General features: G+C 39.3%; 1 protein-coding gene and 1 non-coding gene across 2 annotated transcripts in view; one reads left to right on the top strand and one right to left on the bottom strand.

The window, feature by feature from the left end:
* PRKAR2A (protein kinase cAMP-dependent type II regulatory subunit alpha) overlaps positions 1–25,869 on the bottom strand; it is an 83,319-nt gene that overhangs the window by 55,145 nt on the left and 2,305 nt on the right. The gene's annotated exons all lie outside the window — the stretch shown is intronic.
* TRNAA-UGC (transfer RNA alanine (anticodon UGC)) lies at positions 1,145–1,217 on the top strand. Its single transcript has one exon. It is a non-coding gene; the product is annotated as a tRNA-Ala (tRNA).

Here is a 25,869-nt window from a genome sequence, read left to right on the forward strand (position 1 = left end):
ACTCTCCTATGCCTGTCCTTTAAAACTAGGGTCCTCAAAGTGTCTGTCAGTCAGAGGCCCTCTGCTTCTCACTCTGTTCTCTCACTCTGGAAGATTTCATTCATACCTATAGCTTCAAGTAACGACCCACCCTCATACCTCTGGCCTAGATCTCTTCAGCGAGCTCTAGATGAGAATATTAGATGGCCCACTTGTCATCTCCTGCTTAACTCAGGAGACCTCAAACTCATATATCCACTATCAAGCTCATGATCTTCCCATCTTCCCAAAGCTGAAGGCTTTCTCATGTTCTTTATCTTAATAAAGAACACTGCTGTCCATTCAAATGCATAGGCCAAAAAATATAGGTGTCTTCTTTGATAGTTCTCTCTCCACATACCCCATATCCAATCCATCCCTAAGACCTGGCCATCATCTTACCTTCTACATGAGCCCTGAATCCATCTTCAACACCCACCCCCTTCAACTCAGGCAAACATCATCTCAAGCCTCAATTATAGTAATAGCCTCTTAATAAATTACCTGTACCAGCTCTAGCCCTCTCCAAATCCCTTTTCTACCTAGCTGCTAGAATGATCTTTTCTAACCATAATCCTCATTACTCACACCCCATGATGTAAAATTATTCAGTGGCCTTCTCACTGGTCTTCAGATAAGGACAAAACTCTGATCATGCTCTCCTTACTTTCTGCATTCTGGCCGCCACACTGGTCTCCTCACCAAGTTCCCTCTCACTTCAAGGGCTTGTCTTAGAATGCTTTTCTCACCACTTTGCTTAGTTAACTCCTATTTCAAACTTTGGAATTGAGAGAGTAGTCACTTCTCTCAGGGAAGCCATATTTGACCTACCTGGTGAGCTCAGATGCCTATTACAGGCTCTGAGGAAACAAAGTGCCTTTCCTTCAAAGCAGTGAAGCCACAGGTACAATGCTAGAACAATCTGAGTGATTATTTGGTTGATGTTGGTATCCCCTACAGGACTGTGAGCTCTTCCCAAGGGAAGGAGTTAAGTCTGTTTCTACTTACCAGTGTATTCCCAATGCTTAGCACAGGACAGATTTTCAGTATATATTTGCTGAATGTGTTTTTATTAAATACCTACTGTGTGCCAGAAGTACATAAAAACATTCATCTTCCAGGGACTTCCCTGGTGGTCCAGTGGTTAAGACTCTGCACTTGCAATGCAGGGGGCACGGGTTCGAACCCTGGTTGGGGAACTAAGATCCCACATGCCGCAGGATGCGGCCAAAAAAAAAAAAAAAAAAAAAAATTCATCCTCCAGAAAACCTGGAGAGTTGATGATCACAAGTGTAAAGATTTCAGTGAATGGACAATCAGGAATCCAAAGACACTATAAAATGTCCTTAGCAGCTCTATTCATTGCCACCAAACACTGGAAACAGATGAATGAATAAAATGTGACATCTATACAATGAAATACTACTCAGCAATTAAAAAAAACCCAAACTATTGATAACATAACTTGGATGAATCTCAAAGATATTATGCTGAGTGAAAAAAGTCTCAAAATATACATATTGTATGACTCTATTTATATAACATTCTTAAAAAGACAAAACTAGTGACAGAGAACAGATCTAGTGATAGGCAACAGTGGTTGCCAGGAGCTAGGGATTAGTAGAAAATGCGACTATAATACCACAAAGTGGGTTTTTGGGGTGATGGAATTGCTCTATATCCTGATTGTGGTGGTGGTTACACAAATCTATATATGTGCTAAAATTCACAGAACTATAGACCAAAAAAGTAAATTTTATTGTATGATAATATTTAAAAATAAAAATAAATTTAAAAAGAAAAGAAAGAAAAGGTGGCTGACTGATGACCAACAAATAAGATAACTCAGATGAAATTAACAAATTCCTAGAAACACATAAATTACCAGAACTAACTCAGAAGAAATAGAAAATCTCAACAGAGCTATAATAAGTAAGGAGATGGAATCAGTAATTTAAAAACCTCCTAACAAAGAAAAGTCCAGGATCTGATGGCTTCTCTGGTGAATTCTTCCAAACATTTAGAGGAGATTTAATACCACTTCTCCTGAAACTCTTCCCCCCAAATTAGGAAAGGGTATATTTCATAATACATTTTATGAAGCCAGCATTATCCTGATACTAAAGCCAGACAAAGACACCACAAGAAAAAAACCTACAGATCAGTATCTCTTATGAATACAGATGAAAAAATCCTACAAAACAAAACAAAAAACAAACAAAAAAACCCACTAGCAAATCCAACCAAATCCAACAACATTATAAAGATTATATACCATGACCAAGCAGGATTTATCCCAGGCATGCAAGGGTGGTTCGTCATAAGAATATCAAGGTAATGTACCATAGTAATCCAGCCATTGCTATTTTGTTGGTTCTAATTCTGTGCTTTCTAATCAAAGTTCTTATTGACAATCCAACTTCCTAAAGATTTTAATATAAGCGGGTTCCCCAGGTTTGGGTAATATGAGTTCTAGGATCAAGAGAAAAGACTGCCTAACCAATTATTACACCAGACACTGTGGTAGGTATATAGCATATATCATCTTTAATTTTCACCACCCTTGAAAAGCAGTCAAGAATTCCCTTCTTAAGAATGAAAATACTGAAGGTCTGTGCTGTGACAGAGCAAGGATAGAAAGCTGGGTCTACCTAATTCCTGTATAAGTCAGTTTCCAATGAATTTAATTAACATGAGTCAGTCATCAAGGTAATGAGCATATATGGGTGCATTTAAATCTACTTTCTGGACCTGAAAAACAGAGAAACACACCTTAGAAGTGGTGATTCAACTCAAGGAAAATATTCCTATTTTATAACATTCCTGCTAGCCCCTAACACTAACTCTTGCACTTGGCTCAATTCAGGCCCTAATCACCATTCACTTGTATTATTACAGTGGATTGCAATGCAGTGTCCCAGCATCCACTCTCACCCTGCTTTGGACCAGTCCTCCACACTGTTGGACCCTCCTAGGGTCCAAACATGACAACATCCCTCCCCTTTATAAAGCTTTTTAATAGGTCCCCAAGCCACAGCAACATTTCCCAAACTGTGTAGCCACAGAACTGTTTTAAACTGATAGACCATCAATTGGCACTCACAATATCTACTGGATGCTTGGATTAGAGCAGAGAGGAAAAAATGGCATCAGTAATTGATGAAAAAAAACCCAAACACCTTTGTAATTGAATAAAAAAAACAGATTAGAAAAATTAAGCCATTTTCTCGTTCTTACAAACAAAATTTCATGTTATAATGAGAACACAAGACATGTCGCAGACTAGCATGTAATTAAATGGAAAGCACAGACCATGCCAGTTAGTATATCTGAATCATGCAATAAGATGCAGATCCCAAGTCACATGTGTGTTCATGATGTCCCAGGATTCTTAATTTTTAGAATTATACATATATGTGTTTACAATTTCTTACTTTTATACTTTAAAAATATATTTTAGAAGAAAAATTACTCAATTGTTGCTTTTCTTTAAGTCCCGTAACATCTATCACATTGGCATTCTCCAGCTTTAGCAGCTGCAGGGCAGCTTGGGAGCTTGGTTAAATGCACAGCGTGTTACAGCTGCTTTCCAGGTCATGCTGTTCACCAAAGAGTGCAGCAGTATAGTTCCTTATGTTTAAGAAAGAGAGAAAGGAATCTAAATAGATGCATCCCATTTGTGTCTCTGTGTGTGTGTGTTTTTAAATGGAATGATATAGATTTTATTTGAAAAGTTAAATGTCAGTAGTTCTTCGCTTAACTTTGGCTATCCCTGAAAATCACCTGGGAACTTGTAAAAAGTACTGATGGCTGGGTCTCACTCTCCTCCAATTCCTCTCCCAAATTATGAATTAATTGCTTGGATGTGGAGTCTGAGCATCAGTATTTTTTAAAAGCTCCCAAGGATGAAAATCACTGCTACAGCGGAGGGAATCAGGTGGAAGCTACAAGGGTAGAAGCCAGGCTCCTCTGAATATACCTTATTTGGTTGACTTTGGAACCATGTAAATATTTTACATAATTATAAAATTAAATTTGAAAAAGCAATCCCCAAAACATAAAGCAAACTAACTATATATTTAATTGGGAGGAGAATCACACAAAGAACTATTTCAAATGACTTTAATTGGATATCCTAGCGGGCTATACTCTAAAGATAACAAGCACTGAAGAAATAGTTTTCAGAAATAATACTGCTAGTCTACAATTCTGAGACTGTTATGTGGGCATTATGGGATAAAGAAAATGAGTAATTGTGTTATTGAATACTGGGATTTCTGGCATTAAAGAAAGGATATACATTAGGTTGAGTAAAAGCATTATAGTCCTGAGTTTAAACTGGAAATATGACTAACCTCTGGAGTAAAGAGCAGCCCTACCATGCATTTTATGATCTCTACTATTTTTGTCTAAAGAGAAACAGGGTTCCTTGAAGAAATTGCTAATTCCTGGTCTGGAGCTAAACATGTAACAAGACTGGAAAAGCTTCTACCAGAAATCAAGGACACTATAAAAGACTGCTAGGATCATGTCAAAAGGAATTAGGAGAAAACCTGAAGAGGTTCCCATGACACAAAGATAGGATAATATGAGCATCAAATAAGAACAAAATGACAATGGATAAAACATCAAATACAGTTAAATCTTTAAATTTACACTGATTTGTTACAGGACTTCATTTGTCATCTTTGGCAGATGCTAGAGAACCAAGTTATTCTGAAAACAGGTAGATAAAAGCAAAGACTCATCGTTTATCCTGCCTTTTCTGAACAAACTATTCCACAGGGTAACCTAAAAGTTAATGAGGGGAAGTTTTTCCAGTTTATGCATGAAGAAGGAATGATAGAGGGACTTCCCTGGTGGTCCATTGGTTAAGAATCCGCCTTCCAATGCAGGGGACGTGGGTTCGATCCCTGGTCAGGGAACTAAGATCCCACATGCTGTGGGGCAACTAAGCCCACACACCACTACTACTGAGCTTGTGCACCTCAACTAGAGAGCCCACGTGCTGCAACTACTGAGCCCCACGCTTGGAGCCTGCACCTCACAACAATAGAGCCTGCGCACTGCAACTACTGAGCCCACACACTCTGGAGCCCGTGTGCCACAACTAGAGAGAAGCTCACGTGCTGCAATGAAAGAGCCCGCATGCTGCAATGAAGATGCTACATGCCACAACTAAGACCCAATACAGCCAAATAAATAAATAAATAAATAAAATATTTTTTAAAAAAAGAAGGAATGATACAATTAGAACAATGCCATTTGCAACCCCAGTGAATTAACGGATATAGCCTAGGCAATGATCAACATGGACATCAGCATCATAAATGAGAGACCAGTCAGCCTTAAGTGCCTTCTAATGGAAAACACATCAACAGCCATGAAATAGCTGGTGGGGGTAAGGGAGTGGGGTGAGAGAGGGACAAACCTGAATCTGATCAAGCCTATACAGCAATGGTTCTCAAACTTTAGGGTGCATCAGAATCATTTAGAAGACTGCAGGGCCCCTTCCTCAGAGTTTCTGATTCAATAGGCCTGGAGTGAAGCCAAGAATCTGTATTTCTAATAAGTTTCCCAGATGATGCTGATGTTATTGACCCTGGAACCTCATTTGAAAGCCACTGCTCTAGTGCCAATTATGAAATTAGAGGAAGAACAGGGGATGGGGAACTTTGATGCAAACATGATGGGGATGCAATCAGCAAACTGTACATTGTGAAAAAAATCTACAAAATAAACTTTATTCTACAAATAAGCTTCAAAGGAAAAAAGAGAGAGATCAAGAAAGATCCTATAGACTAAAAGAGACTTAAGAGATAAAGCAGCCAAATGTAATTCTTGGAACCTATCTGGAGATGTGTGGAGAAGTTTGAACACAAATCAAATATTTGATACTAAGGAATTATTGTTAATTATTTTAGATGTAATAAAAGTTTTGTGGGTATATTTTTAAAACTAGTCCTTAGAGATATAAACCTAAATACTTATGGATAGAATTATTTCTGAAATTTTTTTAAAAAGGAGGAAGGTGTGGGACTTCCCTGGTGGTGCAGTGGTTAAGAATCCGCCTGCCAATGCAAGGGACACGGGTTCAATCCCTGGTACGGGAAGATCCCGCATGCCACGGAGCAACTAAGCCCGTGTGCCACAACTACTGAGCCTGTGCTCTTGAGCCCGTGTGCCACAACTACTGAAGCCCACATGCCTAGAGCCCGTGCTCCACAAGAGAAGCCACCACAATGAGAAGCCCGTGCACTGCAACAAAGAGTAGCCCCTGCTCACCACAATTAGAGAAAGCCTGCGTGCAGCAACAAAGACCCAACACAGCCAAAAATAAATAAATAAAATAAATAATTTTTTTAAAAAGTAAGAGGAAGCTGGTTTGAGTGGGAAAGAGTCATGAGCTGGGGCCACCTTGCCCCAGGTCAGGAGAACTGATTCTGAGAATCTTTCCCTAACTCCTTGTTCAGTAAAATTGTGTGGTAGCTTGAAACTGGCATGGTAATTAAATAAATGGGTAAATACTCCCAAAGAGAAATTAGCAAACACTATAAATCGAATCACCAGTCATGAGTTAATGGAGTTGGGGATAAGTAGATGGGGGGGGATATTACACTATTCGTCTTACTAGTGTCACTAATCGACATTTTCCATCATAAAAAAAAAAGTAGAAAAGAAAACCAGCATTTCTGTAAGGGGACGGGGGAACCAGTGGACAGGGTAATTCTTTTCTTGTTTTTTGAATTTTTGAATTTTATTTTATTTATTTTTTTATACAGCAGGTTCTTATTAGTTATCTATTTTATACATATTAGTGTGTACATGTCAATCCCAATCTCCCAATTCATCCTACCACCCCACCCCCCCAGCCACTTTCCCCCCTTGGTGTACAGGGTAATTCTTATACAGGTGGTCCATTTACCACTCTGCAAAAGCACTACCCTAACACATACTTCCAGCCAGTAAACACAGTCACTTATTCTGAAACAACCACTGGCACCCACAACCCCCTGTCCCCATCCACACTAGTACACTGGACATCTCTCTGGTCCTAAAGTACACACTGCCTAGAAGACCCATCTCTAACCCAGCCCCAATGTCCTGTCAAAGAAGACAGCGCCATTCCAACAGCTGAGCATTCCTTCTCTATCACAGCACACAAAAATCCCATGTGTCTACCACATCACATAAAACGCTCCTAAGCTGTAGGGATGGGGAATTTCCTACCATTTTTTGTCTAGTACAGACCTTGTCATACACAGACACTAAATGTAAATGGGCTAAATGAATGATTTCCTATTACCTGGGCTGGAAAGGACTAAAAGCCATGCCCCCTTTCTTGGGTATATCATCTCATCAACTCACATCTGGCCACCAATTTAAGTTGAATTATAACAGGAATATAAAACTATTCTGACACCAACTGGTGAACTTCAATACAATTCTGATGCTAATGACCCAGAGTAGCATCAGATTCCATAGTTCAAGGACATGGTTCCCAACAAGACTGTCCTTACTCCAGCTGCACTTTGGTGGTCCGCAGGCCAACAACATTTCCGAACAACTGGCTACAAATTCAGAGGTTCCCACAAATCCTCAGGTTTGATTTGCTAGAACAACTCACAGAACTTTAGAAAGCACTATACTTATTATTACAGTTTTATTAGAAAGGATACAAGGGGCTTCCCTGGTGGCGCAGTGGTTGAGAATCTGCCTGCCAATGCAGGGGACACGGGTTCGAGCCCTGGTCTGGGAGGATCCCACATGCCGCGGAGCAACTGGGCCCGTGAGCCACAACTACTGAGCCTGCGCGTCTGGAGCCTGTGCTCCCAACAAGAGAAGCCGCGATACTGAGAGGCCCGCGCACCGCGATGAAGAGTGGCCCCCGCTTGCCACAACTAGAGAAAGCCCTTGCACAGAAACGAAGACCCAACGCAGTCAAAAATAAATAAATTAATTAATTTAAAAAAAAAAAAAAAAAAGAAAGGATACAAATCAGGACTAGCCAAATGAAAATACACATAGGGCAAGGTCTGGAAGGGTCCTGAACACAGAGTTTCCATGCTCTCTCCTCATAGAATCAGGGTGCATCAGGGACTTCCCTGGTGCTCCAGTGGCAAAGAATCTGCCTTCTGATGCAGGGGACACAGGTTTGATCCCTGGTCTGGGAACTAAGAGCCCACATGCTGCGGGGCAACTAAGCCCGCGGCACCACAACTACCGAGCCCAGCCGCCTCAACAAAAGAGCCTGTGGGCCGCAAACCACACAGCCCACGTGCCCTGGAGCTCGCGTGTCACAACTAGAGAGAGAGAAACCCACACGCCACAACTAGAGAGAAGCTAGCATGCCACAGCTAGAGAGAAGCCCGCACACCAAAAAGAGCCCACGTGGCACAACGAAAGATCCCATGTGCCGCAACTAAGACCCGATGCAGCCAAAAAAAAAAAAGGAATCAGGGTGCATTACCCTCCTAGCATATCACCAACCAGGAAGCTCCACCAAGCTCTGATGTTCAGAGCCTTATTGGGGTTTCATTCCATAGATATGATTGACTGAATCAGGGGCCATGAGATTAACCTCCATCTCCAGCCCCTCACCTTTCCCCAGAGGTCAGATTGGCTCAAAGCCCCAGTGTTCTAATTACATGGTTGGTCTTTCTGGTGACCAGGCCCCATCTTGAATCATCTCATAAACATAAACTCAGGTATGATCCAAGAGGGCTCATGAGTAACAAAAACACTCCTACCACTTGGGAAATCCTAAGAGTTCTGGAAGTTCTGTGCCAGGAATCTGGGACAAAGGCCAGACACATTCTTTACTATTCAACAAAAACAAACTGTGAAAACTCCCTAGCCAACTTACAAAAATAAAGACAAGCATTTAAAAAGATATGCAAGACCACTCATTTTAGGGTGCTAAATCCCATTCTCACTTATTATCATTTCAGATACCACTCATCTACTAGACTTATATACCATTTTTACAATTTGGTATGCATTAAATTGAATCATACTCTGAGAATTATCTACAGATTGCTAGAAAAAAACCCTGGAGCAATCACCAACCAGATGGGGCTTCTCCTTCTGGTTGAGAAACCAACCCATTAGTTGAGCAATGGACACTTGGTCTGGTAATGCCAAGACAAATCAGCTGCCCTGTTAATGATCATGGAGTCACCAAACAAAAAAGCTTCAATAATCTTTCTGAAAAGAGCCATCAAGAACATGACAAAATGTGATAAATATATCTATTTACAGCATGAAGCAAATTCTCCTCTAATCATAATTTTACTTTTGTTTAAAAATAATGGATGCCTCAAAAAAAGTGTTTAATTATAACACTGCAAACTGAACAATAATTCTCCAGCCACTGGTTTATCCAAAAAAATCTTTATCCAAATTTTGACATCACTAGTCACTGTCTTCACATACAATATCTTGTGGGTATCACATCTTAAAACTGTTGTTAACGAATTCCCTGGCAGATATCAGGTCTTGGACTAAGAAAAACTCAAGCCATCTATTTTTGAATCTCAAATTCATTTAAATGGAACCTCAAATGCAAAAGAAAAATTACAAGCTAAACACGCCTACCTTTTTTAAAATTCCAGAGTCATACACTAAATTTTACACTAAACAGGAAAAAATACATGAGAAAAACTTATTGTGAGAATATAATACACAAGAACAGCCCTAGCAGACCACATGTTTTTATCTTTTTTAATTTGAAGTATAATTAACTTACAATATTATATTAGTTTCAGACGTACAACACAGTAATTTAATATACTTATATACTACAAAATGATCACCATGGTAACTCGTTACCTTCTGTCACCATAAAAAATTATTACAATGTTATTAACTATATTCTCTATGCTGTACATTACATCCCTGTGACTTACTTGTTTTATTACTAGAAGTCTGTACCTCTCAATCTCCCTCACCTATTTCATTCATCCCCCAACTTCACTCCCCTATGGTAACCACCAGTTTGTTCTCTGTATCTGAGTCTGTTTTAATATATTTGTTCATTTGTTTTATTTGTTAAATTCCACATATAAGTGATATCATACAGTATTTGTCGTTCTCTGTCCGACCTATTTTGCTTAGCATAATACCCTCTAGGTCCATCCATGTTGTCATAAATGGCAAGATTTCATTCTCTTTTTTAGCTGAGTAATATTCCACTGTGAATATATACCACATCTTCTTTATCCATTCACCTATCAATAGGCACTTAGGTTGCGTCCTCCTTATCTTGTAAATAATGCTGCCTTGAGCGTAGCAGTGCATTTATTTTTCTGAATTAGTGTTTTTGTTTTCTTTGAAAAAATACCTGGAAGTGGAATTGCTGGGTCATATGGTAGTTCTATTTTAAATTTTTTGAGAAACCTCTATACTGTTTTCCCTTAGCTTAAATATTCACCTCTATGAGATTCAAGTAAGTAAAAGACAAGGCCTTGAATCAAGGGCACAAATAAGTAAAACCTTAGGGCTTCCCTGGTGGCGCAGTGGTTAAGAATCTGCCTGCCAATGCAGGGGACATGGGTTTGAACCCTGGTCCAGGAAGATCCCACATGCCGTGGAGCAACTAAGCCCGTGCACCACAACTACTGAGCCTGAGCTCTAGAGCCTGCGCACCGCAACTACTGAAGCCCGTGCACCTAGAGCCTGTGCTCCACAACAAGAGAAGACACCACAAAGAGAAGCCCGTGCACCACAACGAAGAGTAGCCCCCGCTTGCCGCAACTAGAGAAAGCCCGTGCGCAGCAACGAAGACCCAATGCAGCCAAAAGTAAATAAATAAATAAAAGAAGTAAAACCTTATATTACCCTTTAAATTAAATAACAGCTAAAGCATATAACACTCCTCTCCAGTTTCTGAATATGAGATGTCCCCAGTTTTTCTCTCCATTCTAAGCCACCTCCCCACCTGCCATTCTAGGACCTTGCTCCATCAGATGTTACCTCTCCACTGGCTCATTTCCCTCTGCATGTGAACATGCTAATGGTGACTCTAACCTAATAAAACAAAACCAAAGACCTTCCCTCATACTTGTACTTCTTCAAGCTACCACCAGGTCCTTTCTTTACTTCTTCAAAATGTACTCCCCATTCCTTGTCTGAGTCTTCTGCAGCCCCCATCTCCCTCCCTCCCTGTCTCTCTCTCTCTCTCTCACACACACACACACACACACACACACACAAACTCCCTGACCCACTGGCACCTGACCTCTTCTACCACAACCCCACTGAAGCCTCTATCCTATCCCTAGAATTACAGCTGGGTCCAATCATTTCAACACTGGCCTTACCCAACTTGACCTCTTCACTGCTTGCAACACCACTGACGCCCAGTTAGTTCCTACCTTAGCTCTCATCTCTGTGCTCCCACAATATACTCTGTGATAGCAGTCTCCCAAATCAGCTCCTCAGTCATAAACTCACTCATGTACTCAACAAGATCTTTTTAAGTATACACTATAGGCCTGGCTGTATGCTAAGTGCTGAAGACAAAACAAAGAAAATGAAAATTCCCCATCCTCACAGAGCTTCTGTTCTATTGAGAGAAAAATAACAAAAAACAAATAAGAATTCTAGATCATTACTTGAGCTCTAATGTAACCACGTGGGGTGCTACTGAACCCCAACAACAGAGGGACCCGCTCTAGGCAAGGCAATCTGGAAAAGCCTCTCTAAAGCTGAGGCTTAAATGAAGAAGAGGAGCCAGTTGGTCAGAGCCACAGAAGAAAGATTCAGGAAGGACCAACAGCAATCACAGACTACTTAGAGAGAGAAAGAGCCTGGCAACAAGCGTAGCAGGCAAGGATGGATAGGGCTAGAGAGAGAAGGTAGAGAGAAAAATATGGATCAAATCTTGCAGGACTGTGTGAGCCACAGAAGATATGTGAATTTCATTCCACTTGCAATGAGGGGATTTGAACTGAAGATTGATATGATCTCGTCTCCATTTAAAAAAAATCTACCTGGCTACTGGGTGGAGAATGAACTAGAGAGAGCAAGGCATTTGAGATAAGAAACTTCTGTGGTTGTCCAAGGAAAAGAAGAGAGCTAGGGTAGAAACACAGAAAAAGCAGACTAGGTATGAAACTCAAAGCACAGCAACAAAAGAAAAAAACAGATAAACTGAACTTTATCAAAATTTAAAATGTGCGCTACACGAATGTAAAAAGACAACTCACAAAATGGGAAAAATATTTGTAAATCACATATCGGGTAAGAAACTAGTATCCAAAATATATAAACAACACTTACAATTCAACAACAAAAAGACAAATAACCCAATTAAAACATAGACTCAGGACCTGAATAGACACTTCTCCAAAGAAGATATACCAATAGACCACAAGCACATGAAAAGATGTTCAACATTATTAGTCATTAGAGAAATGCAAATCAAAACAACACCAAAGGGGCTTCCCTGGTGGTGCAGTGGTTAAGAATCCACCTGCCAATGCAGGGGATACGGGTTCGAGCCCTGGTCCGGGAAGATCCCACATGCCGCAGAGCAACTAAGCCCATGCGCCACAACTACTGAGCCTGCGCTCTAGAGCCCACGAGCCACAACTACTAAGCCCACGTGGCACAACTACTGAAGCCTGCGTGCCTAGAGCCTGTGCTCCTCAACAAGAGAAGCCACCGCAATGAGAAGCCTGCGCACCACAACAGAGTAGCCCCCACTCCACCACAAGTAGAGATAGCCCGCGTGCAGCAACGAAGACCCAACGCAGCCAAAAATAAAATAAATAAATTTTAAAAATAATAATAATACTGTATTGTATATTTGAAAGTTGCTAATAGAATAAATCTTAAAAGTTCTCATCACAATAAAGTTTACCTGTGAGGTGATGAATGTTAACTAATCAGTTCACAATATATACATATACGAAATTATGTCATATACTGTAAACTAATACAATGTTATATGTCAATTAAATCAACTATACTCCAATATAAAATAAAAATTAAAAAAATTTTTTTAATTTCCCAGTCTGATATTGTGATATAACAAGAAATATATATTTGGTTTTCAGCCCAGATTCCTGGCAGAGCTCCTGAAACCTCTGAAATTTCCTCAGTGATAGAGGTGAGAGGAGAGTCTTTTGTTATTCAAAATAAGCCCCTTTCAACCAAACTGAGTTTATGCTAATGAGGTGACACTTGAAAGATGAAGACCAGTTATGAGAAGAACAACCCTGTGATTAGAGGGTTGGAAATTTCAGCCCTACACCTTGACCTACAGGGAGGGATGATGAGCTGGGGATTGAGTTCATCCTTGATGATTTAATCAATCATGCCTGTGTAATGCACCCTCCATTAAAAACCCTAAATGAAGGGGTTCTGAGAGCTTCCAGGTTGGTGAACACATTGAGGTGTGGGAAGGTGGTGTGCTCGAGGAGGGCACAGAGGTTCTGTGCCCCTTCCTACATACCTTGACCTATGCATCTCTTTCATTTCGTTGTACCTAGTTGTATCCTTTATAACAAGCCAGTAACAGTAAGTAAAGCACTTTCTTAAGTTCTGTGAGCCATTTGAGCAAATTATCAAACTTAAAGTGGGGTCACGGGAACCCCAAATTTATAGCTGGTCAGTTAGAAGAACAGGAGGCCTGGATTTGATTAGCGTCTGAAGTAGAAGGCAGTCTTTTGGGACTGAGCATTAACCTGTGCAGTCTGCACTAACTCCAGGTAGTTAGTGTCAGAAGTGTCTTCAGTAGAGAAACAACAGTTTTTCCTTTACCTAGTATCTTTGTTAACAGTATATCCCCCTAGTACACCAAGAATCATATCAGGTTCACCCCAGGTCAGGGTGAACCTTGACTTTCCTTTCTTCCTCACCTTCTAAAAGTAGGGATTCAATAATTCTTATCAACTCTATCAAAATAAGTATCTCAAATATACAGTCCCACACTGAACATAAGCAGACATTAGATGAAGATAAAGGTTCAACATTCTTAAAATGAATAAAATTGAAAGTAAAACACTGAGAAAATTTTTCCAAAAGTTAATTCTTTTCAAAAAATTTTAATACCTTGTGCTTCAAGTGTACAACAAATTTGGGTGATCATTTCATAATGTATGCAAAATGTCAAAACATGATGTAGTACATCTGAAACTAACATAAAATACAGTATGTCAATTGTATTTTTTTTTAATTTTTATTGAAATATAGTTGATTTACAATGTTGTGCTAGTTTCAGGTGTACAGCAAAGTGATTCAGTTATACATATATATATACACATATTCTTTTTCAGATTCTTTTCCATTATTGGTTATTACAAGATAACATTAAGTAGAGTTCCCTGTGCTATACAGTAGGTCCTTGTCGGTTATCTCTTGTATATACAGCAGTGTGTATGTTTCAATCCCAAACTCCTAATTTATTCCTCCTCTCTTTCCCCTTTGGTAACCATAGGTTTGTTTTCTATGTCTGTGAGTCTATTTCTGTTTTGTAAGTAAGTTCATTTGTATCATTTTTTTAGATTCCACATATAAGTGACATCATATGATATTTGTCTTTCTCTATCTGACTTACTTAACTTAGTATGATAATCTCTAGGTCCATCCATGTTGCTGTAAATGGTTTTATTTCATTCTTTTTTATGACTGAGTGGTATTCCATTGTGTGTGTGTGTGTGTGTGTGTGTGTGTGTGTGTGTATCTCACATCTTCTTTGTCCATTCATCTGTCAATGGACACTTAGGTTGCTTCCATGTCTTGGCTATTGTAAATAGTGTTGCTATGAACATTGGGGTTCATCAACTGTATTTTAATTTTTTTAACTGTACAACAAATTTGGTATTCATACATATTGCTGGTAACTGTGTATATTGATTGACACAATCCTTCTGAAAAGTAATATGACCATGTAGTACTTATTAAATGCCAAAAAATGTATCTTCTAACACAATAATTCTGTTTCTAGAAATCTATTCTAGGTAAATAAGTCAAAAATGAAAAAAAAAAAAAAAACCTTATGCACTCTTTGAGAAGATACAGTCACAGCTGCAGCAGAACTCAGGTCTGCAGCTCTTGCTTCCGGCTTCTGCTCCCAACTCACCACTGTTGGCTTTCCCCAAGGAACAAGTCTATGAGGAAGCCTCACCACAGCCATGGCTCTTAAATATAACAGAAAACCACCCATGGGACCAGAAGTGGTGATTTACCAAACTAGAATTACCCTAACCAACCACAACGTAAATCTCTGTTGAAGGCGTGTGCTGACTTGATCAGAGGAGCAAAGAAAAAGAATCTCAAAGTGAAAGGATCAGTTTGGATGCCTACCAAGACTATGAGAATCACTACTTAGAAAAACTCCTTGTGGTAAAGCTACTGACTTGGGATCTTTTTCAAATGAGCATCCACAAGCAACTCATTGACTTGCACAGTCTGAGATAATTAAACAGATTATTTTTGTCAGTACTGAGCTAGGAATCAAGGTTGAAGTCATCATTGCAGATGCTTAAATCAACTATTTTAATAAATTGTCAGTTGTTAAAAAAGAAGCTGGGGCTTCCCTGGTGGCACAGTGGTTAAGAATCCACCTGCCAATGAAGGGAACATGGGTTCAAGCCCTGGTCCGGGAAGATCGCACATGCCGCAGAGCAACTAAGCCCGTGCGCCACAACTACTGAGCCTGCACTCTAGAGCCCGCGAGCCACAACTACTGAAGCAAGCCCACGCGCCTAGAGCCCGTGCTCCACAACGAGAAGCCACCACAATGAGAAACCCGTGCACCAGAACGAAGAGTACTCCCGCTCGCCGCAACTAGAGAAAGCCCGCACACAGCAACGAAGACCCAACACAGCCAAAAATAAATAAATAATTAAATAAACTTATTTTTAAAAAAAGAAGCTGTATGCATTAAAAAAAAGTTTATACTAGCAAATATTAGGAGGCAATCTAAATGGGGAATAATTATTATTATTTATAATAATAATATAATATACTAAATTTGCAAAATACAGTAGAAAAATCATTATGACAACAAAATACTGGCAAATGAAATCCAGCAGCATATTAAAAGGATTATACCTTACACCATGACCAAGGGGATCTATCCCAAGAATGCAAGGTTGGTTCAACATATAAAAATTAAAATGTAATATACCACATATTAAAAGAATGAAAGGGAAAAAAACACATGATGATCTCAATTGATGCAGAAAAAGCATCCGACAAAATCCAACACCTGTTTGTACTCAACAAACTAGGAATTAAAGAGAATTTCCTCAGCATGGTAAAAGTATTTATGAAAAATCCACAACTAACATCTTACTTAACGGTAGAAGACTGAAAAAATTTCCCCTAGATCAAGAACAAGACAAGGACGCCTGCTTTAGTCACCTTTATTCAGCACAATACTGAAAGTCCTAGACAGAGCAATTAGGCAAGATAAATAAAAGGCATTCAAATTGAAAAGGAACAAATAAAACTATTCACAAATTACATGATCTTATATATAGAAAATCCTAAAGAATCTACAAGTTGCAGGGTACAAGATCAACATACAAAAATCAGTTGTAGTTATATATATTCACAATCAACAATCTGAAGATGAAATTTAAGAAAACAGGCCTTTTCTGGCAGAAATGGAAAAGCTGATCCTAAAATTCATATGGAATTGCAAGGAGTCCTGAAAACCCAAAACAATCTTGAAAAAGAAGAACAAAATAGTGGTGATGGTTACACAAAATAATGAATGTACTTAATGCATCTGAACTGTATACTTTAAAATGGTAATAATGTAAATTTTATATATATTCTACCACAATAAAAAATTCATTATGACATCTATGTGAAGAAATTTTTAAATGCTTAGAGCCTTTTCTGTAAAAAATAAATAAGGCAAGAAAAAATTGAGAAGCAGTTCAGGCATGAAATAATATGAACAGTATAATGACATTAACTCCAGCCTAGAGTCAAACACTGCTTATGATATGGTCTAGGATAATCTCTAGGCCTCAATTTCCTCATCGGTGAAATGGAGATAACTATTATCCCTACCTTAAAAGATCAGGAGGATTCAATGAAATAATGCAAATAAATCACTGAACACTGAGCCTAATACAGAATAAAGGCTTAAAAAATGCTAGCTGTCCTAATTGCAGAACTGTATTTACGGTTACAATTATGTAAAATGTATGCTCTTGATGTGAAGGTCTCCTCCAGCTGATATTTCCTGATCTAGTCGATGGGATACACAGTGTGTACACTTTATAAACAATCAAGCTGCATATTTATGATTTGTACCCCCTTTTGCATATATGTTTCACTTCAGAAAAAGTTTACTTAACTGAAAAAGGTGATTGCACAACATTGTGAATGTACTTAATGCCACTGAACTGTACACTTAAAACGGTTAAAATGGCAAATTTTACATTATGTATATTTTACCACAATTTTTTAAAAGGAAGAAAAAGGAAAGAAAGCTGATTGTGGTGATGGTGTAGAGAATAGATGGGGCGGAGGAGAGAAGAGTGGGAGACCTACAGGATGCTCAGGTGCATCCAGTTAAGAATCAATAAAAACCAAACTCAAGGCAGGGACAGTAGGGAAGGAGAAGATGGGGGAGCCCAGAGATTAAAATAAATGAGAGAAAGAGAGAGAGAGAAGGAGAAAGTAACTGATTCCTGGGTTTCTTGCGGAAGAAATTAGAAGAAACAGCAGTGTGACACGTTAACGACATCAGTTTTAGGCTTCATGAGTTTGACAGATGAATGACAGGTGATGAGCCAACAAGATGAGCATAAATAGGTGTGTGTCTAGTAGACCAAGTTTTGAGCTGTAGTTTTGATTTTGAACGTTCAGGTTCAAGGCAGTAAACAAATGCTCAGGAAGAGAATTGCTCACTGAGGGAGAAATGGTAACAAACTAAATTTTGGGGATCATCAACAAACATTTAAAGGGCAGAAAGGAGGCCAAGTGGTGGATGAAGACCAAGGGGAATAAAGACACAGATGCCAAGGAGGGAGGCAGTTTCAAAGGGGGCTGGTTCAACAGTGTCAAAATCCTGCAGAAAGATCCGGATATGTGAACTGCAGGAATATTATTGTTAAGCAAGTCCCCAAAAAGTTCCACTAATGCAATTTAGACCAACTCCTACTGTTACGTGATATATACTGTGCAATAAAAAATGCTGGGGAAATATCCTAAGGAATCCACTAAACAACTACAAAACTAATAAACAAGTTCAGCAAGGCTGCAAGACACAAGGTCAATATTTGAAAAATTAACTGTATTTCTATACGCTTGCAATGAGCAATCTGAAAATGAAATTAAGAAAACAATTCCATTTACAATCACACCAAAAGGAATAAATTACTTAGGAATAAATTTAACAAAAGAAGTGCAAAACTTATATTCTGAGAACCACAAAACATTTGTAGTTCTTTCCTTTTTTGAATTTTTGAATCTTATTTCATTTATATTTTTATACAGCAGGTTCTTATTAGTCATCCATTTTATACGTATTAGTATATATATGTCAATCCCAATCTCCCAATTCATCACGCCACCACCACCGCCACCCCCGCCGCTTTCCCACCTTGGTGTCCATATGTTTGTTCTCTACATCTGTGTCTCAATTTCTGTCCTGCAAACTGGTTCATCTGTACTATTTTTCTAGTTTCCACATATATGCGTTAATATACGATATTTGTTTTTCTCTTTCTGACTTACTTCACTCTGTATGACAGTCTCTAGATTCATCCACGTCTCTACAAATGACCCAATTTCGTTCCCTTTTATGGCTGAGTAATATTCCATTGTATATATGTACCACATCTTCTTCATCCATTCGTCTGTCGATGGGCATTTAGGTTGCTTCCATGACCTGGCTATTGTAAATAGTGCTGCAATGAACATTGGGGTGCATGTGTCTTTTTGAATTATGGTTTTCTCTGGGTAGATGCCCAGTAGTGAAATTGCTGGGTCATATGGTAATACTATTTTTAGTTTTCTAAGGAACCTCCATACTGTTCTCCAGAGTGACTGTATCAATTTACATTCCCACCAACAGTACAAGAGGGTTCCCTTTTCTCCACACCCTCTCCAGCATTTGTTTGTAGATTTTCTGATGATGCCCATTCTAACTGGTGTGAGGTGATACCTCATTGTAGTTTTGATTTGCATTTCTCTAGTAATTAGTGATGTTGAGCAGCTTTTCATGTGCTTCTTGGCCATCTGTATGTCTTCTTTAGAGAAATGTCTAGTTAGGTCTTCTGTCCATTTTTCAATTGGGTTGTTTTTTTTTTAATATTGAGCTGCATGAGCAGTTTTTAGAGATTAGTCCTTTGTCCGTTGATTTGTTTGTAAATATTTTCTCCCATTTGTCTTGTTGGTAGTTTCCTTTGCTTTGCAAAAGCTTTTAAGTTTCATTAGGTACCATTTGTTTATTTTTGTTTTTATTTCCATTACTCTAGGAGGTGGATCAAAAAAGATCTTGCTGTGAATTATGTCAAAGAGTGTTCTTCCTATGTTTTCCTCTAAGAGTTTTATAGTGCCCAGTCTTACATTTAGGTCTGTAATCCATTTTGAGTTTATTTTTGTGTATGGTGTTAGGGAGTGTTCTAATTTCATTCTTTTACATGTAGCTGTCCAGTTTTCCCAGCACCACTTATTGAAGAGACTGTCTTTTCTCCATTGTGTATCCTTGCCTCCTTTGTTGTAGATTAGTTGACCATAGATGTGTGGGTTTATCTCTGGGCTTCCTATCCTGTTCCATTGATCCATATTTCTGTTTTTGTGCCAGTAGCATATTGTCTTGATTACTGTAGCTTTGTAGTATAGTCTGAAGTCAGGGAGTCTGATTCCTCCAGCTCCGTTTTTTTCCCTCAAGACTGCTTTGGCTATTCGGGGTCTTTTGTGTCTCCATACAAATTTTAAGATTTTTTGTTCTAGTTCTGTAAAAAATGCCACTGGTAATTCGATAGGGATTGCATTGAATCTGTAGATTGCTTTGGGTAGTATAGTCATTTTCACAATATTGATTCTTCCAATCCAAGAACATGGTATGTCTCTCCATCTGTTTGTATCATCTTTAATTTCTTTCATCAGTGTCTTACAGTTTTCTGCATACAGGTCTTTTGTCTCCCTAGGTAGGTTTATTCCTAGGTATTTTATTCTTTTTGTTGCAATGGTAAATGGGAGTGTTTCCTTAATTTCTATTTCAGACTTTTCATCATTAGTGTATAGGAATGCAAGAGATTTCTTTAATTTTGTATCCTGCAACTTTACCAAATTCATTGATTACCTCTAGTAGCTTTTTGGTGGCATCTTTAGGATTCTCTATGTATAGTATCATGACATCTGCAAACAGCGACAGTTTTACTTCTTCTTTTCCAATTTGTATTCCTTTTATTTCTTTGTTTTCTCTGATTGCCATGGCTAGGACTTCCAAAACTATGTTGAATAATAGTGGTGAGGTGGACACCCTTGTCTTGTTCCTGATCTTAGAGGAAATGCTTTCAGTTTTTCACCATTGAGAATGATGTTTGTTGTGGGTTTGTCATATATGGCCTTTATTATGTTGAGGTAGGTTCCCTCTATGCCCACTTTCTGGAGAGTTTTTATCAGAAATGGGTGTTGAATTTTGTCAAAAGCTTTTTCCGCATCTATTGAGATGATCATATGGTTTTAATTCTTCAATTTGTTAATATGGTGTATCACATTGATTGATTTGCATATACTGAAGAATCCTTGCATCCCTGGGATAAATCCCACTTGATCATGATGTGTGATCCTTTTAATGTGTTGTTGGATTCTGTTTGCTAGTATTTTGTTGAGGATTTTTGCATCTATATTCATCAGTGATATTGGTCTATAATTTTCTTTTTTTGTAGTATCTTTGGTTTTGGTATCAGGGTGATGGTGGCCTCAAAGAATGAATTTGGGAGTGCTCCCTCCTCTGCAACTTTTTGGAAGTTTGAGGAGGACGGGTGTTAGCTCTTCTCTAAATGTTTGATATAATTCACCTGTGAAGCCATCTGGTCCTGGACTTTTGTTTTGAGATTGGAAGATTTTTAATCACAGTTTCAATTTCATTACTTGTGACTGGTCTGTTCATATTTTCTATTTCTTCCTGGTTCAGTCTTGGAAGGCTATACCTTTCTAAGAATTTGTCCATTTCTTCAAGGTTGTCCATTTTATTGGCATAGAGTTGCTTGTAGTAGTCTATTAGGATGCTTTGTATTTCTGCGGTGTCTGTTTAACTTCTCCTTTTTCATTTCTAATTTTATTGTTTTGAGTCCTCTCCCTCTTTTTCTTCATGAGTCTGGCTAATGGTTTATCAATTTTGTTTATCTTCTCAAAGAACCAGGTTTTAGTTTTATTGATCTTTGCTATTGTTTTCTTTGTTTCTATTTCATTTATTTCTGCTCTGATCTGTATGATTTCTTTCCTTCTACTAACTTTGGGTTTTGTTTGTTCTTCTTTCTCTAGTTCCTTTAGGTGTAAGGTTAGATTGTTTGAGATTTCTTGTTTCTTGAGGTAGGTTTGTATTGCTATAAACTTCCCTCTTAGAACTGCTTTTGCTGCATCCCACAGGTTTTGGATCGTCGTGTTTTCATTGTCATTTGTCTCTAGGTATTTTTTGATTTCCTCTTTGATTTCTTCAGTGATCTCTTGGTTATTTAGTTACGAATTGTTTAGCCTCCATGTGTTTGTGTTTTTTACGTCTTTCTTCCCTGTAATTGATTTCTAACCTCATAGCATTGTGGTCAGAAAAGATGCTTGATATGATTTCAATTTTCTTAAATTTACTGAGGCTTCATTTGTGACCCAAGATGTGAGATCTATCCTGGAGAATGTTCTGTGTGCACTTGGGAAGAAAGTGTAATCTGCTGTTTTTGGATGGAATGTCCTATAAATATCAATTAAATCTATCTGGTCTATTGTGTCATTTAAAGCTTGTGTTTCCTTATTAATTTTCTGTTTGGATGATCTGTCCATTGGTGTAAGTGAGGTGTTAAAATCCCCCACTATTATTGTGTTACTGTCGATTTCCTCTTTTAGAGCTGTTAGCAGTTGCCTTATGTATTGAGGTGCTCCTATGTTGGGTGCATATATATTTATAATTGTTATATTTTCTTTTTGGATTGATCCCTTGATGATTATGTAGTGTCCTTCCTTGTCTCTTGTAACATTCTTTATTTTAAAGTCTATTTTATCTGATAGGAGTACTGCTACTTCAGCTTTCTCTTGATTTCCATTTGCATGGAATATCTTTTTCCATCCCCTCACTTTCAGTCTGTATGTGTCCCTAGGCCTGAAGTGGGTCTCTTGTAGACAGCATATATATGGGTCTTGTTTTTGTATCCATTCAGCAAGCCTGTCTCTTTTGGTTGGAGCATTTAATCCATTCACATTTAAGGTAATTATCAATATGTATGTTCCTATGACCATTTTCTTAATCGTTTTGGGTTTGTTTTTGTAGGTCCTTTTCTTCTCTTGTGTTTCTCACTTAGAAAAGTTCCTTTAGCATTTGCTGTAGAGCTGGTTTGACGGTGCTGAATTCTCTTAGCTCTTGCTTGTCTGTAAATCTTTTGATTTCTCCATCGAATCTGAATGAGATCCTTGCTGGGTAGAGTAATCTTGGTTGTAGGTTCTTCCCTTTCATCATTTTAAATATGTCATGCCACTCCCTTCTGGCTTGTAGAGTTTCTGCTGAGAAATCAGCTGTTAACCTTATGGGAGTTCCCTTGTATGTTATTTGTCATTTTTCCGTTGCTGCTTTCAATAATTTTTCTTTGTCTTTAATTTTTGCCAATTTGATTACTATATGTCTCGGCGTGTTTCTCCGTGGGTTTATCCTGTATGGGACTCTCTGTGCTTCCTGGACTTGGGTGGCTATTTCCTTTCCCATGTTAGGGAAATTTTCGACTATAATCTCTTCAAATATTTTCTCTGGTCCTTTCTCTCTCTCCTCCTTCTGGGACCCCTATAATGTGAATGTTGTTGCGTTTAATGTTGTCTCAGAGGTCTCTTAGGCTGTCTTCATTTTTTTTCATTCTTTTTGCTTTATTCTGTTCTGCAGTAGTGAATTCCACCATTCTGTCTTCCAGGTCACTTATCCGTTCTTCTGCCTCAGTTATTCTGCTATTGATTCCTTCTAGTGTAGTTTTCATTTCACTTATTGTATTGTTCCTCTCTGTTTGTTTGTTCTTTAATTCTTCTAAGTCTTTGTTAAACATTTCTTGCATCTTCTCGATCTTTGCCTCCATTCTTTTTCTGAGGTCCTGGATCATCTTCACTATCATTATTCTGAATTCTTTTTCTGGAAGGTTGCCAATCTCCACTTCATTTAGTTGTTTTTCTGGGGTTTTGTCTTGTTCCTTCATCTGGTACATAGCCCTCTGCCTTTTCATCTTGTCTATCTTTCTGTGAATGTGGTTTTTGTTCCACAGGCTGCAGGACTGTTCTTCTTGCTTCTGCTGTCTGCCCTCTCGTGGATTAGGCTATCTAAGAGGTTTGTGCAAATTTCCTGATAGGAGGGACTGGTGGTGGGTAGAGCTGGCTGTTGCTCTGGTGGGCAGAGCTCAGTAAAACTTTAATCCACTTGTCTGCTGATGGGTGGGGCTGGGTTCCCTCCTTGTTGGTGGCTTGGCCTGAGGCGACCCAACACTAGAGCCTACCCAGGCTCTTTGGTGGGGCTAATGGTGGACTCTGGGAGGGCTCACACCAAGGAGTACTTACCAGAACTTCTGCTGCCAGTGTCCTTGTCCTCATGGTGAGACACAGACCCCCCCTGCCTCTGCGGGAGACCCTCCAACACTAGCAGGTAGGTCTGGTTCAGTCTCCTATGGGGTCACTGCTCCTTCCCCTGGGTCTCGATGCTCACACTACTTTGTGTGTGTCCTCCAAGAGTGGAGTCTCTGTTTCCCCCAGTCCTGTCGAAGTCCTGTAATCAAATCCCACTAGCCTTCAAAGTCTGATTCTCTAGGAATTCCTCCTCCCTTTGCCGGACCCCCAGGTTGGGAAGCCTGATGTGGGGCTCAGAGCCTTCATTCTAGTGGGTGGACTTCTGTGGTATAAGTGTTTTCCAGTTTGTGAGTCACCCACCCAGCAGTTATGGATTTGATTTTATTGTGATTGCACCCCTCCTACGGTCTCACTGTGGCTTCTCCTTTGTCTTTGGATGTGGGGTATCTTTTTTGGTGAATTCCAGTGTCTTCCTGTCAATGATTGTGCAGCAGTTAGTTGTGATTCCGGTGCTCTCACAAGAGGGAGTGAGAGCACGTCCTTCTACTCCACCATATTGAACCCATCAAACATTTGTAGTTCTTTAATTTAGAAATTAAAGAAGATCTAAATAAATGGGAAGACATCCCATACTCATAGATCAGAAGACTTAACGTTGTAAAAAGGCAATACTCTCCAAATTAATCTACAAATTTGATGCAATTTCTGTCAAAATCCCAGATGGCCTCTTTGCAGAAATTGACAAACTAATCCTAAAATTCATATGGAACTGCAAATAGCCAAAACAACTTTGAAAAAGAACAAAGTTGGAGAATTCACATTTCCTGATTCCAAAACTACCACAAATCTACAGTAATCGAACAGTGTAGTAGTGGCATACAGACAGATATACAGATCAATGGAATAGAACTGAGAGTTCAAAACAGACTCTCACATTTACAGTCAATTGATTTTCAACAAGAGTACCAAGACAATTAAATGGGGAAAGAATAGTCTTTTTATTTTAATTTTTTGTTTTTTTGTTTTTTGTGGCTGTGTTGGGTCTTTGTTGCTGCGTGCGGGCTTTCTCTAGTTGCAGTGAGCGGGGGCTACTCTTCGTTGCAGTGCAGGGGCTTCTCATCGTGGTGGCTTCTCTTGTTGCAGGGTACAGGCTTCAGTAGTTGCAGCATGCGGGCTCTAGAGCACAGGGACTTCGGTAGTTGTGGCACATGGGCTCTAGGGTGCACAGGCTTCAGCAGTCGTGGCACACAGGCTCTGTAGTTGTGGCTCGCGGGCTTAGAGTGCAGGCTCACTAGCTATGGCACACAGGCTTAGCTGCTCCAAGGCATGTGGGATCTTCCGGGACCAGGGATCAAACCCGTGTCCCCTGCACTAGCAGGCAGATTCTTAACCACTGCGCCACCAGGGAAGTCCCAGAATAGTCTTTTTAATAAGTGGTGCTGGAACAACTGGATACCCACATATAAAAGAATGAAGTGGAACTTCCCTGGTGGTCCAGTGGTAAAGAACCCTGCTTCCAACGCAGGGGACACGGGTTTGATCCCTGGTCAGGGAACTAAAATCCCACATTCCACAGGGTAACTACTGAGCCCACGTGCCTCAACTAGAGAGCCCCTCTGCAGCAAACTACAGAGCCCACGCACTCTGGAGCCCCCGCACAACAACTACAGAGCCCACACGCTCTGGAGCCCGCACACCACAACTGGAGAGAGAAAACCCGCACACCACAGCTGGAGAGAGTAAACCCGCACGCCACAACCAGAGAGCCCGCACGCCACAAGTACTGAGTCCGCGTGCTCTAGAGCCCATGCACCACAACTAGAGAGAAGCCCGCACACTGCAGTGACAGATCCTGCATGCCACAACGAAGATCCCGTGTGCCACAACTAAGACCCAACACAGCCAAATAAATAAATAAATAAATTTATATAAAAACAAAAGTAAAACAACCTACTAAATGACAGAAAATATTTTAAAGTCATATATCTGATAAAGGATTTGTTTAGAATATACAGAGAACACTTACAACTTAATAATAAAAACACAAATAAACCAATTAAAAAATGGACAAAGGCTCAGAATAGACATTTCTTCAAAGAAGATACACAAATGACCAACAAACAC

Source organism: Balaenoptera ricei, chromosome 11 (assembly GCF_028023285.1).
Source record: "Balaenoptera ricei isolate mBalRic1 chromosome 11, mBalRic1.hap2, whole genome shotgun sequence".
NCBI classification, from domain to species: domain Eukaryota; kingdom Metazoa; phylum Chordata; class Mammalia; order Artiodactyla; family Balaenopteridae; genus Balaenoptera; species Balaenoptera ricei.